This window comes from Solanum tuberosum, unplaced genomic scaffold, assembly GCF_000226075.1.
Source record: "Solanum tuberosum cultivar DM 1-3 516 R44 unplaced genomic scaffold, SolTub_3.0 scf00185, whole genome shotgun sequence".
Classification (NCBI taxonomy): Eukaryota; Viridiplantae; Streptophyta; class Magnoliopsida; order Solanales; family Solanaceae; genus Solanum; species Solanum tuberosum.
In genome coordinates this window covers 856984-874454 of record NW_006239122.1, presented here as the reverse complement: position 1 = coordinate 874454, position 17471 = coordinate 856984, and the positions used below count along the sequence as shown (strand labels likewise).

At 33.4% G+C, this 17471-nt stretch overlaps 1 long non-coding RNA gene across 1 annotated transcript; it reads right to left on the bottom strand.

The window, feature by feature from the left end:
• Positions 1-3529: 3529 nt before the first annotated feature.
• LOC107062090 (uncharacterized) lies at positions 3530-16391 on the bottom strand. The gene is made up of 4 exons (XR_001474414.1): positions 15973-16391; positions 4982-5118; positions 4076-4189; positions 3530-3751 (listed from the first exon to the last, which is right to left on the bottom strand). It is a non-coding gene; the product is annotated as an uncharacterized lncRNA (long non-coding RNA).
• Between the last annotated feature and the right edge of the window lie 1080 nt (positions 16392-17471).

Sequence of the window (17471 nt, the reverse complement as noted above, 5' to 3'; positions counted from 1 at the left end):
TTTGTTTACATGGATCACACCCCCCCCCCCCCCCCCCCCTCTTAAGCCATTTTCTCTCATAGTAAGTCCTACAACGACCTTAGAAGAAATCTTATCGAAAATAGAATAAAACTCTTAAAAGCCACATAAGAAAATAAAACAAAGTTTCAATTTAGCGAGTCTTCGCTATTGGGAGGCTCTTCACTATAGCGAGGCCCTTTTGCTATAGCAAAGATCGTTGACCAGTACGAAAACAATGTCCTAGTGCTCGAAGTTGAACAACATTAAAAGAAAATTTGTCATGGAATTCAACTATCGTAACATAATTCTTTAGAACAGTGTCCTAAAGTACAAAACTACATATGAAAATTCAGGAAACTATATAGTATATATCATGAAGTTTGAGAATTTATCAGTCCAAACTTTAAATTTTTTCTAGAGTTTGAGTAAATCATAGTACAAGATTCACTAGCTCCAAATACTATTTCCTAGTTTTACTTTATACGCTTTGTTTTTAAATTTCACTTTTGTAAATTTAAATTCTTAATACTATCCCTAAATTTCAAGTTTATTTTATTTGAACTAGTCATCAAGCTTCGTAAACAAGCACTTGGGAGATAACTTATGTTTGTTGAAAATTTTGCTCATTTTAGCATGACATATATGAGGCTAAAAGCCATTCATATCTGTGAATTTAGGTTTTAGGCCTAACTCACACCCTAAAAGTTAGCTCAGTGGGAGGAGGATCATCCAAACCTTAGAAGGAGTCCATCCATTTCATTAAACCATAAATGTGAGACTTTTTGTTATTCTTTAACACCTCCACCTCACACCCAGTGCTTAGTATCTGGTGTGTGAGTAATTATTTATTTTGAGGGGCCCAACATTGGGTAATGTGAGACTTTTTGTTATTCTTTAAAACCCCTACCTTGCGCCCAGTACTTAGCATCTGGTGCGTGAGCAATTTTTTATTTTGGGAGCCCCAACATTGTGTAGTGTGAGATCTTTTGTTATTATTTAACACCCCACCTCACACTCTTTTTGTTTCTTCTTTAACACCCACTTCACGCCCAGTGCTTAGCATCTAGTGCGTGAACAACTTTTGATTTTGAGGGCCCCAACATTGGGTAATGTGGGACTTTTTGTTATTCTTTAACACCTCATCTTGCGTCAGTGCTTAGCATCATGTGCGTGGGCAATTTTTGATTTTGGGACCCCAACATTGGTTAATGTGGGACTTTTTATTATTCTTTGAACACCCCTTTCTCACGCTCAATGCTTAGCATTAGGTACGAGGGCAGTTTTTGATTTTGGGGGCCCAACATTGGGTGAGATGGTCCTGCTCTAATACCATGTGAAATTAAGTATAGGGCCTAACTCACACCCCAAAAGCTAGCTCAAATGGAGGAGAATCACCCAAACTTTATAAGGAGTACATTCATCTCATTAATCATCAATGTGAGACTTTTTGTTATTTTTTAACATCCCACCTCAAGCCAGTGTTTAGGATCTAGTGCGTGAGCAATTTTTAATTTTGGGGGCCCCAACATTGGGTAATGTGGGACTTTTTGTTATTTTTTAACACCCCACCCCACGTTCAGTGCTTAGCATCCGATGCGTGGACAATTTTTGATTTTGGGGGCCCCAACATTGGGTAATGTGGAAATTTTTGTTGTCTTAACAGCCCACCTCACACCCAGTGCTTATGCGTAAGCAATTTTATTTTTTTTTGGTCCCCAAAATTAGGTAAGATGGATCCTGCTCTGATACTATATGAAATTAAGTTTTGGGCCTAACTTACACTCTAAAAGTTTGCTCAAAGAGAGAAGGATTGCCCAAACCTTATAAAGAGTACTCCATCTCATTAACCATCAATGTGAGACTTTTTGTTATTCTATAACAATATGATTCACGTTGATCAATGTATAAATGATTTGTTATTTTGCTTGATTATAATGTGGAGAGCCTTGTAATATTACCTTTAAGTAATAATGTCGTTATCATTTTAATCAAATAATTGGTATCTTCTTTAATTTAATGTGTAGCTCGTTTATCATTAACTTACAAACAGGTTACAAGTGTTGAACTATCCAAGATGATATTCATAGAAAAATACGTTCTATTAAAAATTTAGTAAAACTAAATTTGTCTGCAAAAATCAAGAAAATACTCCTAACTTTCAACTTTCCTGAAAATTTTTGCAGCTTGAAGTTGGCCTCAACTACTTTCAAATTTTTTTATAGCTGAAAACTTACACACTTTGATACGTATACATTCTATTGTTTAACAACAATGTATTCATATGTATATTATATTGGTGTATTCATTTTTTGTTCAATAACAATGTATCCATTTTTCAAATTGTGGTGTTCATATACTAAATTGTTATACTTTACCTAGTTTGACATATTAATATATTAAGTTTTTATAAATACTTGTATCCTTGATATATTAATACTTTAAATTTTATAACTAGAGATACCAATTTGAATTCAAAGTAATCATATGCTAACTGTAAAATTAATACATTTTCCTTATTTAGTTCATTGTAATTAAAATTGTTTCAGTATATAAATATAAAAAGACAAAACACATATTCAAACATACAACTAGAAAAGACATAAATTGTAGTTATTTTTGTAAATAACAAACGTATATCTATTGAACTTTAATAACCTTATAAATATAGCCATTTTTGTAAGTTACTCTAGATATTTAATAACCTTCCTATTTAATATTTAATAACTTTCATGATTAATTATATATAATTAACTTTGCTATTTGTTGTGTATTTATATCCATATAACATGAAAAAAAAACTTTAGCTATTTATTTTAAATGTCTATTGATGTTTGTCATATTCGATAGTTTCTCCTTATTTTTAATGTAACGATATTATATAAATAGTGGATATATATATACACACGTTGTTTATAATTTATTTATATATTGTACAAATTTATCTTCCTCAAATAATTGATTCCTTTTTCAATCCCGACCAATTCAGTACATGTCTTCCTCTAAATACAACTCAAACCACTACAACATTTTAGGCTTTCAGCCACACTTGTAAAGTGTGGCCTAAACTAGCAAAAAGTGTGGGCTTTAATAAAAGGCAACACTTTTTTGGGGGGTGGCCTAAAAAGGTGTAACCTTTGAGCTTAGGCTACACTTTTCAAGTGTTACCGTAGCAGCTACGCTTAAAAAGTGTGGCCAATGAGGTACAAAGGCCACACTTTGTAGCATCTCATTGGCAACACTTTTATTTGATAAAACTACACTTTCTAGCGTGGTCTTTGCTTTGTTATTGGCCACAGTTCAAAAGTGTAGCTTTTTATACCTCTTCAACAACAACACTTATAACGTGTAGCCTTTTCAAATGTACATAATACATTTTATAATCAATAAGCCACACAATTGGCATCCCTTTAGCAACACTTTTAAAGTGTGGCAACGTTGTCTAGAATTTTTATAGCCACAATTTCTAATTGAAAAATAATAATTTTGGTTTGGATAGATTCACTATTAGCATAACTGTATAATATAAATTATCTCAAACATCAAATTAGCTAATAAATAGTTCAATATATTGATTTACAATAAACTTCGAAAAACATGTCTTGTACTACATACTTAGAAAGGAATATTTTAAAGAGTTGTACTAGCAATAAATTTCACAATGTATTCAAGCATAAATAATAGTAGTTCAAAAACACTATCGTTCGCTCCAATATATTGAGTTGACCTGGGGCCATTATTCAAATTTGATCACCTGCATTTTCATACATATTCAAAAGAAAATTAAATCTTAGAAAACAAATTCACACTCGACACTAGTCATGGTTAATCATCCTATGAGAGCATTGGAAAAGTAGGAACAAGATGAATCATGATAGAAGAATCAATTTTTATAGACTAGTACATCATGTAAATACCAACATATGGCAGTTGGTTAAAACCAATTATCCTAGAATGCAGAATATTCCATCATAGTAACTGAGAGAATCATCACTAAAGCAATATTGTTGTTGCTAGTTGGGGAAATCCTGGTAAGAGCTCCTATGAAATATGTGTTGGAAGACATAGAAGAACTTACTTGGAGGGAAATCAAAATATTTGAAAGAGATTGTCCAGAGGTATCATGAAAATGCACATCAAGCTTTTCAACAAATACCATAGTCCACAGCTTCAAGCATAGGAACAACAGTTCCTAGAAAGAAAATAAAATAACATGAAACAGACGTATTTTCTAGGAATGAGTAGTTTCATCGAGGGTATGCTCAAACTAAAAACACCACCTACTTTGAAAATGAGAAAATAAATGTTTTGTCCTTTACTTTTAAAAAAACAACAATTCAATTTAGTAACAAAGTTATGCCAAATATACATGTAACAAATCATGATACTAATTTCTCTGAACAGGACAATCAGCTTGTGAGGGTCTTAATTGTGATTCACAAAAGGGAAATGTCCAGGCTTGACCACATTACGCATGTTTCATTAATGTAGGAAAGTGTCTTTGCTGACATTGAATTCGATTCATATTAATGATTTTTTCTGATGTTGATGCTGCTTATTCCTATCATATATACTCATCTGGAAAAATCTGTTTGGATTTTTAGTTCTAAGACATCTGGGTTATGTATTAAACAATGTATAAAAGACGTTCGGGTCACTTCACAAATTTAATTTATTTATTTTTAAAGTTAAAGTTGAAGGTATGCTCTTCACAAATTTAATTTTTAGAAACTCTGTTTATCATCTCTAACCAACCCTCCAATTGCAAGTAAAATTTGAAGCTATAGTGCAACTCTAAGTTGCATTTTTAGCACAATATGCTTGGTCACACTGGGAAAATTTTATTTTTTATCAATACAATACTTTAGCTTTGGACTCTAAACATAGAATTATTTTCGCAATATAAATAGCATATCAGTAGAATCTTAATGAAAGAACTAAGGCATTTTTCAATTGTAATGCAATACATAATTTAAAATATTACCTGGAGTAGCGATTCCTATTGTGTCTCCAAGGAAAATTTCGAAACATCCCATGTCATGAAGTTCCTTTGCTACATATGCCACTTTTGAAGGTGAAATCACTCCTTCGACTGGGCACCCAATAGCACAGGATACATATCTGTCGAGCAATGAAAGATCTGATTTAATTTTATACCACGTATGATGGTAAGGCATAAATGTTACACGCTGCAACATCCAAGCCGAAGAAAACTAAACTAAGATTTCTAATCTTTTTTTTGCCTAGAGAAATATTGAAGTCCTCATCATATTATTATTTGACTAAGCAAATCAAAGTTAGAGAGCTGAGTCCAATTAGATTACTCGCTTCAAAATAATAGCCAGAAGACAATGATTCAAAGTCACAGTGATAACAGAAAACAAAGAGCAATTCTTTCATTATAAAACTCCACATCATTACTGGATTTGAAACTCCACATCATGAATTTGATCTGTTACCAAAAGTAACTTTTTTTAAAGTGAAAGAAAAAACAAAACTTTGAATCATCAGTTTGTAAAACGAGTAATCTCTCATTGTCTCAATCAAATTTATTCCGTCAAAAAATTGCAAGACAGACTATCAGTGATGACCCTCATCATCACTGCCATGTCTATCAGGAGGTCCTCCAGGTCCAACCACTTCCAATTGTAATAGAAGAAACCATTTAGTATGAAAATTAAGTGTTTCCCTTGAGTCATCAAATTTTGCTAGGATCAACACATAATTGAACTTGCACAATTCATGCAAACTGAAATTGCATTCTATCTTTTTCTTGATAAGGTAGATATTCTATTAATTGGCACCAAGGTGGTATAGGAAAAGAAACAAAAAGCAACACAATTCTAACCTGAATACTGACTGTGCATTAACATACTATAAGTTATAACAATTCTTAACTGATTTTTTTTTTTTTGTATTTTACTAGCCCAACCAAATCAGGGTATCCACCTTATTCCAGATACTTTGATCATTCCCCTTTTTCGCTCCTAGTGGAAGCCCCAAAGAAACAGTGAGGAACTTTTCCGCCTTACATCCCAGGATGTCAGCTAGTTCCTTGACAACATGAAAAAATCAAAAGCCCCTCTCTATCAGCATATAGAATGTGCGATAAGATAACCCTATCAACACAATTTCTTCGAAAGCTCAGGCCTTTTATCCAACCCAATTTTTCAGCTTGCTTCTCCATCATACTAAAAGCTTCTATCACCAGAGTAAACATATAGGGGGAAAGTGGACCCCTTTGCCTCAAGCCTCTTTGAGAGCTAAAAAAATCATGTGGACTCCCGTTTATCAATATATAGAATTTTACACTAGATTTGTGGTAACAAATTCATTCAATTCACTTATCACCCATTTGTTTTAGAATATTTAATAAACAAGACCAGTTAACATGGTCGTAAGCCTTTTCAAGATCAAGCTTGCAGCAACTCCTCTCTTCTTTGATTTCATTAGTTTCTCAATGCTTAAATTGGTGGTCAAAGTTGCATCAACTATTTGCCTCCCTTTAATAAATGCATTCTGATGTTCAGACACTAACTTATCAACTACCAGTTTGAGCCTTTCAGCCAATAGTTTAACAATAATTTTATACACTCCCAAGTAAGCTGATAGGCCTGAAATCTTTCACCTCAACCGCCCCCTTTCTTTTAGGTATCAAAACAATAAAAGTAGCATTTAAACTTTTAACAAAATAATCCTTCTGATAGAAAATTTCTAGTCCTTCTGGATATTTTTGGATGACCTGGAGAGAGATAACATCTGGTATGTGCAAAAGTGTCATCAGTGTCAAGTGCATGGAGATTTTATACGGGTTCCACCGAATGAGCTCAATGTGATGGGTTCCCCTTGGCCATTTGCCGCTTGGGGCATGGACGTTATCGGACCCATAGAGCCTCCCGCATCAAATGGACATCGTTTCATTCTAGTGGCTATCAATTATTTCACAAAATGGGTCGAAGCTTCGACATACAAGGCAGTGACTAAGAAGGTAGTGGCAGATTTTTGTTCGCGACAACATAGTTTGTCGGTTTGGAATTCCAGAATCAATCATAACAGACAATGCAGCCAACCTCAACAACAATCTTATGAAAGAAACTTGTGAAAGGTTCAAGATTGCTCATCGAAATTCCACGGTTTACCGGCCACAGATGAATGGAGCAGTTGAGGCTGCAAATAAGAATATCAAGAAGATTTTAAGGAAGATAGTAGACAGTCACAGACAATGGCATGAGAAGCTACCATATGCTCTACTCGGTTATCGCACCACAATCAGAACATCAACTGGGGCAACTCCTTATATGTTGGTTTATGGTTCGGAGGCAGTAATATCTGCCAAGGTGGAAATACCATCTTTAAGGATTATCCAAGAGGTTGGTCTGGATATGTAGGCAACTTGAGTCAGGCCCGGTCATTGCAATTCATATTTTTCACTTTCCAATTGTAGTCGAACTACGTCCTGACCTGATTTCACTTGGATACGTGTAGGCAGCCTGAGTCAGGCCCGGTCATTGCATTTCATATTTTCACTTTTCTTTGTATTTGAACTACGTCCTAACCTGATTCCGCTTGGATATGTAGGCAGCCTGAGTCAGGCCCGGCCATTGCATGTCATATTTTTCACTTTCCTATTGTAATTGAACTACATTAGACCAGATTCCACTTGGATACATAGGCAGCTTGAGTCAAGCTCGGTCATTGCATTACATATTCTTACTTTTCCCTTGCATTTTTTACTTTCCTATTGTATTTGAACTACGTACTGACCTGATTCCACTTGGATACGTAGGCAGCTTGAGTCAAGCTTAGTCATTGCATTACATACTTCTATTTCTCCCACTTGTATTCGAACTACGTTATGATCTGATTCCTATTTTGGGGATACGTAGGCAGCCTGAGTCATGCTCGATCAATTCTCTGCATACCCTTAGGAATAGTGGCGAATTTACAGCCAAAAAATAGGGCATCCGCACCCGTGGTCTCTTCGTAAAATTAGATATTTTATATGTATATTTTTTAAGATTTTGTATAATATAATATTCTTGCACCCGTACTACAAGAAGTCTAAATGGTCCACATGGTTAAATGTTGAGCTTTTGACCTTGAGGATTAAGGATCAATTCTCACTTCAATACATTTTACTTGGTGCACCCATTTTCGAAAAATCCTAGATTCGGCTCTGCTTAGGAAACATTCCTCATAGTTAGCATAACCTCAAAATATTGAAGAATATCGATTGTCGCAGTGTCTGCAAAAAAGCTAGGAAAGCTTCATCAGAAGGGTAAAAGCTATAGGAGGCCTACGTTGGATATAGTAAAAAAAAAGGAAAGCTCAATGGACTTCGGAACATGTTATAATCTAAAACGCTGGAGAATTAACTATATATATATATACCTAATATATGCGTAGTATACTTATTTTCTAGAAAAACAAGCTAATTCTTTTCAAAAATATTTTTCCACTCATCCACCTACCAAGTCTCTAGGTTAAGAAACTATGTGTGGTACTGACAAGGTGTCGAAGGATTCTAGTGATGAGGCTTCAGTTCGCAAGTCGATGCAAATCAACACCCCCTCCCAAAACTAAAATTTTCTTTGAGTGCAGGAACATAGGAATCAAGAAAATAGCATCAAGTCTCAGGGCATGACCAGAAACACCATTCGATTTCTCACAATCATGAGTCAAAATACTATTTCTCTACTTCATTTCTTGGAAATACTTCAACTTGCATCTTATGACTAAAATATATTTTGTTTAAATCTTTGTAGGTATACTCAAAGATCCAGACCAAATGATGAAGAAAGAAAATCCTCGTAGGAAAATAGGATAGTTAGCTTTCTTTCGAAATAACTCCACCAACTGGAGCTTGTAATCTAACCTCATCAACAACTCCGCCAATCGGAGACCACCGTTTAACAACGCCAAACTCCACAAGTTTGGGGTTGTACATAGCAAACATCATCAAACTCTGCCAACCGGAGGCCGTACATAGCAAACATCGTCAAACTCCGCCACCAGGATGTTGTACATAGCAAACATTGTCAAACTACGCCAATCGGAGGCTGTACATAGCAAACATTGACCGAACTCCGCCAATCGGAGCCTGTATATAAGCAAAAGAAGCAACACTCCGCCAATCAGAGACTACATCGTAGTGACGTCACTGAAGCTTCATCGATCGGGGGCAGGCACGCAAAGAAACGCTATCACACGTCGACAATTAAATTTACATTACAATCTTTACACAACCGAATACATGCTTTTACATTACAACAGCCCCTCCAACCAGAGGCTTTACATTACAAGCTTTACACAGTCGGATACAGGCTTTTACATTACAACAACCCCGCCAGCTGGAGGCTTTACACTACAAGCTTTACACAGCCGGATACAAGCTTTTATATTACAACAGCCCCGCCAGCTAGAGGCTTTACATTACAAGCCTTACACAGCCAGATACAGGCTTTTACATTACAACAACTCCGCTAGTTGAGGGCCTCTACATTACAAGTTATTTTACCTACATCACATTCACAATACAAAAAGAGACATCAACAATCGTTTGAACATCTACACTCTACTCTTTTCATTACTATTTCAATTTATAATTTTTGAACCGCAACAGGTACTTTTCACCCTTTTACATGTTTTGCAGGACAAAGCATTATAACGAGGAAATCCCTCTAAGCAGCAAACTAGGGCAAGTTAGTGCAATGTCAAGCATCACTAGCTACGTCAAGGATTCACTTTCAAGACTCAACTCGACTCGATTTTCAGAAGTTCAGATTTAAATTTCACTTATAGCTCTTTCATGTCTCAGTTCATTGCAACTCGACACTGGGCATCCTTTTGAAAATTCATCTATCTACCTTGAGTCTTTAGTAGAAATTGCTACAGAGCATTTCTCATTCAAGTTTCTTTAGAACTATATCTCATCCCTCTATTCGTGCTAATCTCTTCATACCTTACCACCGAAAGATTTCAGTATTACCATAATTCGATACTGGGGAAAAATTTTAATAAAAATTTGCTATGTTCTCGAACTACATGTGGCCTGATTTCTCATGAAACTTGAGATATGTAGGTAGCTCGGAAGCCAGAGTTCGGCCATAACCCCATAACCATTCTTGCCAAGTTATTGCTCAAAGTGTATTTTGGTGGGTCGCCTAAAATTGGATTGTGTCAATATTTCTTTGTTCACGTCTTATTCTTTACTCTCTTCCATGGACAAAGAAAAGGGCAAGTTGTTGAGACCCAATTTTGGCTCTCCACATTTAATAATAATAATAAATTATGAATTTTTTATAGGAATACGAAAAGATTTTTGATCATTTATTTTTACCTGATAAATTTATTTCATAAATGTTATTTCTTACAAAATGAGAAAATGGTCAAATTCCCCCTTAATCTATTACCAAATTCTCAACTACACACTTATATTTTATGGGAGTCCTATTGCCCCCTTGGACTAATTTAAAGCGAAATATATACCACCCTAAAACTAGAGAACCACATTCTTCGAATGTGGTGTGCACACGCGCTGCTACAACTGTAAATATCATATATATATATTTTTTTAAAGTAAATATTGTTCTTTTTCTGCATTGTCAACATTATCTTTTCTCTTCTCTTCTCCATATTGTTGAGACATGTTTTTAATTCTTTTCACTGTAAACTCCCCTAAACCTTATCTCCCTCCACCCCATTTCTCCCTAGTCACCCCACCCCCAACCCCACCCTCGTCTTCCATAACCCACAAATTAGATCTCAATCCAAGATCCATATCAACACTTATCATCTCTTTTTTGAGTAAAAGAAATCAACAATATTTATCAACAACATCACCATCACAACAACAATTTTATCAAGTCATTTAGACCAACCCCTTCACCTCTCCCACCCAAATTCTGCAATCTTGACACTAATTTCAAGTTCAAAATTCTTGCTAATCGTCTTGGACTTGAGTACGATTACGCCCTTTTGATTTCTTTTTTAAATAGTGAAGGATTTATGCCTTTTAAACTTGAGGAAATAATTTGGATTATCAGGGATGAGCATAATCAACTGGTGGTTGCTGCTCAAGTTCCTAAAATCGTTATTGGGTGTAGTTTGAATTCTTCATCAAAAAATAATAGAGATTAGAGATAATATATGAAGGTTGGTGAATTTTATTAGAGTAAAGAGATTAAAGACAATTTAATTTTATTCACTATATGAGTATTAATTTTAATGCTTATTTGGTGATTTCAATGGTGATTTACAATGTTAAGAATTGTGAGTAAATAGTGTGACAAATAATGAGAAAGTATTAAAAGATGGGTGAAGACATTGGCTGCTATGGTAGTGGACTAGTGGTGGTTCAACAATGGTGATGAAGAACATGTACAGGTGGGGTGATTTTTTTTTGAGTAATAAGAGAGATGAGGGGGTGGGGTGGTGGGGGGGGGGGGTGGGGGGGAGTAGAGAAAATTAAATGAAAGTCAAAAGTAAAAAAATTATATTTAAAAAAAAGTCATAAATATTTTTAAATATACTTTTATCAGTTTTTTCAATTTTCACATGCCTTCAAGAGAGTGAACACACTCTCTATGCCATGTCAGCACTTAAGGGTGCATTTATACCACTTTAAAATAGTTCAAGGGGGTAATAGGACCCCTATAAAATATAAGTGTGTAGTTGAGAATTCGATTATAGATTGAGGGTGTATTTGACCATTTTCTCCTTACAAAATCAAATATATTATATTACTACTTACCTTGTCATTTTTAAGTAAGTGTTGTTCTTAAGAACTGAATCTATTTTCGTTCAAATATAATTTCTATTGTCGCAATAGATATTTTTTGTACATTTTTAAAAAATTAGAAAGCTTAATTAATTAATGAGTTACTAATTTATATTAATTTAATTTTAATAGTGACTAAGTTTATCAAATAAGCTAATCTTGCAAAATAATTATTTTTAATTTGATAAATTATGGCTATTTAATAAAGAAAGTAGTTATAATTTAAGTGAATTTAATTTGAGCAAATTTGACAATCCAAGTCTTCTTAAACCGGCAAATCTGTGTATGCCACGTAGGCAAACACATGGATTGTGCTTCTTTATCTTAAGTCTTGACCCTACGATTAAATCTAACGGTCCTAGTTAATTAAGCTTTTACCATTATTTAAATATATATATATATATTATTTTTTTTCTTTTAATCCCTGATTTATCTTAACCGTCCGATCAAACGATCGGACGACCCAAATTAGATAAGACCTTTTCATCTTTTCCAAAATAGTACAACCTATTAGCCGCCTGCCATCTCGTTCCTTTCCCAGAAACCTTTCATGCTTCATCTCCCATCAAGCTTTCTCCTCCTCTGCCAACGTTTCTACCTACGGACCACCGGAAAATGGCAATTTCCAGTGGTCTTCAACATATCTCCCTACCCTCCATCAATCATAGCTTCCCTCTTGTCAACTTTACATCCCTTCCATCATCTTTTTTGAACCGAAACAGACCTCAAAAGTCCCATCACCGCCACTGCTACAACTAAAAATGTGGAGAACGTGAAGGACCATCGGATTTGGGATCATTATCCCTTTGATCCGATGGTTGTGAGATTGGAACCCCCAATCCATCACTCATTCTTTCAAATCAATCTAAAAAGGGGTTGATAATATTTTCTTCCCCTTCATCATTATTTTCTTCTAAGATTTGATCTTTCAAAGATTCAAATTTGAATCATTGAAGCCTCCCCCAACAATAAAAGGAGGAGTTTGGTTCTCATTCGAATCCATCCAAGAACGACAGAAAAGAGGTACAAAAGCACACTTCAAGCATTAGGTTTTTCAGAAAATTTCGATCTTCTTTCAACTTTCTGTTTAGATTTTGAATTTGCGTTTTGAGAGTAAGTTTGAAGTTGGAATCCTTGACGAAACGCTCCTAGTTTGCTGCCCCACACAAGGTTAGTAGTCTCCCTTATTGTTAGCCTCCTAAAAATTGATTATGCTTGTTTGAATGTTCTCATATTTGATTTAGTTTTGTATTGTAAATGGTTTTTCCATAATCTGCCTCATCTTGACTTTGATACATAATCAACACGTAAATAATTTTCTTTTCTTAATTTTTTTTATGTAGTGATACTTGTATCTTGTTAGAAACTTGAATTCAAAATGAGTAAGGATCGGTCTTTGACATAATCCCCATTAACAATCAGTATACAAGATTTGAATATATGAGGAACTCAAGTTATCTGTTAATTCTTTTTTTTGTTTTCATTCCGTGATGATTTGAGTGGGTTATTGGTGATCGTTTAAGCCCCCCCCCCCCCCCAAACTCGTTATTTATCTAGTTAATTCTTTTCGTTGTTACTGTTAGGATAGAAGTAGAGTTTGTTTCCTGTAATAATATGAAGTAATAGTCAAATTATGAATATCTTTGAGGAAAGTGGACAGACATGTTTGATAGGAGAAAGAGGTATCCAAGTTTGAATGATAGTGATTCTGTTTTGGTGGTTAGGTATTAGCTTCTTTTTTATCGAATGAAAAGTTTCGTTGTTATCGGCTTAATCTTCCTCTTCTTTTGAAATGAATAAAATAAATTTGACATGACGGTGACCACTCCAGGAACTATTTCTTGCCTCTAAAAGTAATGTTACAGACCATTTTTTTATTTTAAATATACATGAAATTGTACACAATGTGCATTACTCATACAATAGTTCCATCTAGTATGCAAAATGATTGATAGTATTCTCTCACTATCCCTCACATAAACTATGCAAATATTTGTTACATCCCTCTTCAGAGATTTCGTGTTAACATTATTTACTTCTCCTTTTGGACTTACAAGAATAAACATATGTTCCTATGCTTTAGAAAATGGTTCGAGATACATTAAACCTTCCATCGTATGTAGAAAACATATTTATATGCTACCTGATTATATAATGTTTACTTATCAAGTCTTCTGATAATTATAGTGTCCATTTGCTAATTATTTTTCCTCTAGATATGTTTCATGTACAATCGGAGGACTGGAGTTTCTACTTTGGAACTCGTTATTGGCCTAAAGTATTAGGCCAACAACAATTAGGATAATCGCAATGCTTGGACTCTCGCAAATTAGGAGTCTAATGTTTTCTTAGCCTTTCTTTCGTTGTCCTATTTATGTTGTTTTTGATATGTTTGGCTAACCTTTACTTACAAGCTTTTGATATATTGCTTGGCTTTTATTTTGAAGTTTATTTACGTGAGCTAATATTATTTGTTTTATGAATTTAGTTGATACACCTTTAGAACAAATGATACAAAAGATTTTTTTTTTTTAAAAATGGGTTAGCATTTTCACTTATAACATTCTTTCAGGCCTTTTAAGTTGAAAAGAGGGGCTTATAGTTTTAAAAGATCTCCAAATGAAGTTTCAAAAGGGTGAAATAATATTCATTTAGGTATTTAAGTAGGAAAAAATAAAACTAATGAGTTGGGACTTCCAAATGAATTTAGAGATACATAAAGGCTAAAAATAATTAACTTTAAAATAATTAACTTGTGGAATTATATTTTTTTAAAAGAAAAAATAAGTAGGGAAGTAGACTTATATATTTAAAAAACAAAATGTGACTATAGAATGAGTCCTAATAGTTAGGGCTATTTTTATACTCTTTACATCGCCCCTTTACAAAATGTATTGACTTTTCTTACTTTTTGGATCAAACATTGCTAAAAATATTTTAATCTTTTAACATGTTTTTTCAAAATTTTAGATATGCCAACAAATTCAAATACAAGGTACATACATATATATATGTCACACATATAAAGGTATATTTTCTCTACATAACCTATTATTATCTACTATCTCTTTTACTAATGTTATTTATTTATTTTTATAATCTATAAATGCCTACACATATTACTTTACTAAATCTAATCTATTGTTAACTTATCCTTACATGTAAATAAAATAATAAACATTCACATGTTTTACACAACTTACATGTATATATTATATTTTATAATAAACATAATTTAGATAACAAACTCTATCTAGTATTTTAACATTTAATATCATTATTATTTATTTATTTTAAATTTTTAGGAAACTCTATTTTTATGTATTTTCATCCAAATTACATATCACATATTACTACATATTTACACTTGATTACTATCTTATTTATTTATTTTAATTTTTTTTGGTCTTATTAAAACGACATATTTTCATAAATTCAACATTTATACGCTTTTTAGGATAACTTTACTATGATACATATATATTTTCCAATATATAAAAATTAACATACCTTTAAGTACATTTATTTATTTATTTTACAATATGATAAAATACTACTATTAAATCTATTTTATAAGACATTTATATGTCGTACCTTGTATTTTACTCTTTTCTTAAACTAACCAATTAACTTAGCATTGATTTTTAAAGAAAATAAATAAACAAGTTTTTCTAATCATATTTTCCTAAATTGAGTTTAAGGACTATCTTCGGATAGGCTCTGAGGGGTGCTTAACACCTTCCCCTCGAGTAATCAAAACCTTTACTCAGAATCTCACTGGTTTCGCAAATCAAAAATAGAGTTTACATTTACATACATAAAATAGTTTTCCTAATATTTTCCTTAAAATTTAGGTGGCGACTCTAAATAAACAAAATATTTTTTTCAAAAATCAGAGTGAAAACCATATTATGTTGTGACCTGTTTCGGCTAGTTCGAAATAGGGTGCGATAGTTATTAACTGAGCAAATGTTTCATTAATGAATGGTGATGCGCCTTTTTTTGACATATACAACAGCAACAACAAATTCACACCTACAAAACTCCCTAACATCCTCCAAATTAATCTAGATTTAGAAAAGTAGGGAGTACAGATTCATGTTTAGCAAATTCCTCAACAGCCTACAAACTCACCTAGATTTAGTCAATAACAAACCACAGGACTAACTATGAATTAATTGATATGCTGTACTTACCACAAAATACTATGAGCATATTGGGCATTCATGTGGCTTGCCCTTCTCGAGCCAGAACCAAACAACATCATGCTCATCTTCCCCTTCATCTCTAGGTATCCTACAATTCTTCTATCATAGTAGGATTTGACAACAAGAGGCGCTTCCTTTGTACCAAAAGGACCTTCAGGAAAGTTAATGTGAAGAATATCCCTTCAAATTAGACTTTGTTAGCTGATAGAAGACAATTCCTAAGACATTTACAAGCTTTCAAATAAATATTTCAATCTCTAATGTCCATACTATCTCAAAATAAAAGCAACTAACTCATACATAGACACAAATAAACTAAAAGAAAACAAAACATTTCAAAAGACAATCTACAATACCATTCTAGAACACCTGGCCAATTTAAATGGACACCGAATTTAATACTATATGTAACATAATGAAACTCAAATTTAGAAAATGTGCAGATTATTTAGAACTCAAATTGCATCTAACAATTCAAAATCTCATAAAATGAAAAGATAGTCATATAAATTATGATTTTTGATTACCATCAACAGGGCAAACTGATAAACGGAAGAAGGTTGGCATTTATGAACATAGTGATTGAATCTATCTTCATCGTTACAACCCATATATACACCCGTAAATCCCCCAAGTACCCACACCTGTAAATCCCCTAATTCATCAAAACAATGTCGAAATTCTTCAAACTATTTTTCCAGTTTCTCGAATGTAGGCGAACCAAGTATCGACTATCGTAAAATTCCTTCTTCCTCCAAACAATGTTGAAATTCTTCGACCTATTTCTCCAGTTTCTTGGATGAAGGTGAAGAAAAATTAAGGAAATCACCACCATTCATCGAAGTGCTGAAAAATGTAGAGTGACAATGAGATTTGAAAAATGACGAACTGGTTACAATGGAGAATTTATGAGTCAAAATAAGAAGAAGAAGAAGAAGGAAGTAGGGTTTAGGCGTGAGATTTGTGATATGGGCAAATAGCAACTCTTATTCTTATTTGGGGCACACATTTGATTTTAGAGTTAAAGTTGTTTATATTTGAGAGTTTTTGTAATTTATTTTGCATGAGTTTCTTTTTTGGCCAATTGAAAATTAGAGGGAGAATTAAATATGTTGGAGGGAATAAAATATCTTAGAGAAAATTTTAGGAAATCTATAATGTCACACATATAAAGTGTTGTTTTTTAAATTATAAAAATACCACACTTTAAAAGTGCATTCATAGATGTAAATAAGCATTGCCAATTATATCATGATATGACTATGCTTAAAATATATAGCATATACCACAAAAGAGCACGCTTGACAAATGTTGCTAATGTTATCGTGGTCAAAACGTAAAAACTAAGGCTACACTTTAAAAGTGTACCCAAAAATATTTAAAGCAACACTTTACAAGCGTTGTTCAAAGTTAGTGTGGCCTTAGGCCTAAAATGTTGTAGTGAAAGATTAGATATGAACTCCTCTCAGTAGCTCAATTCTTTTAAT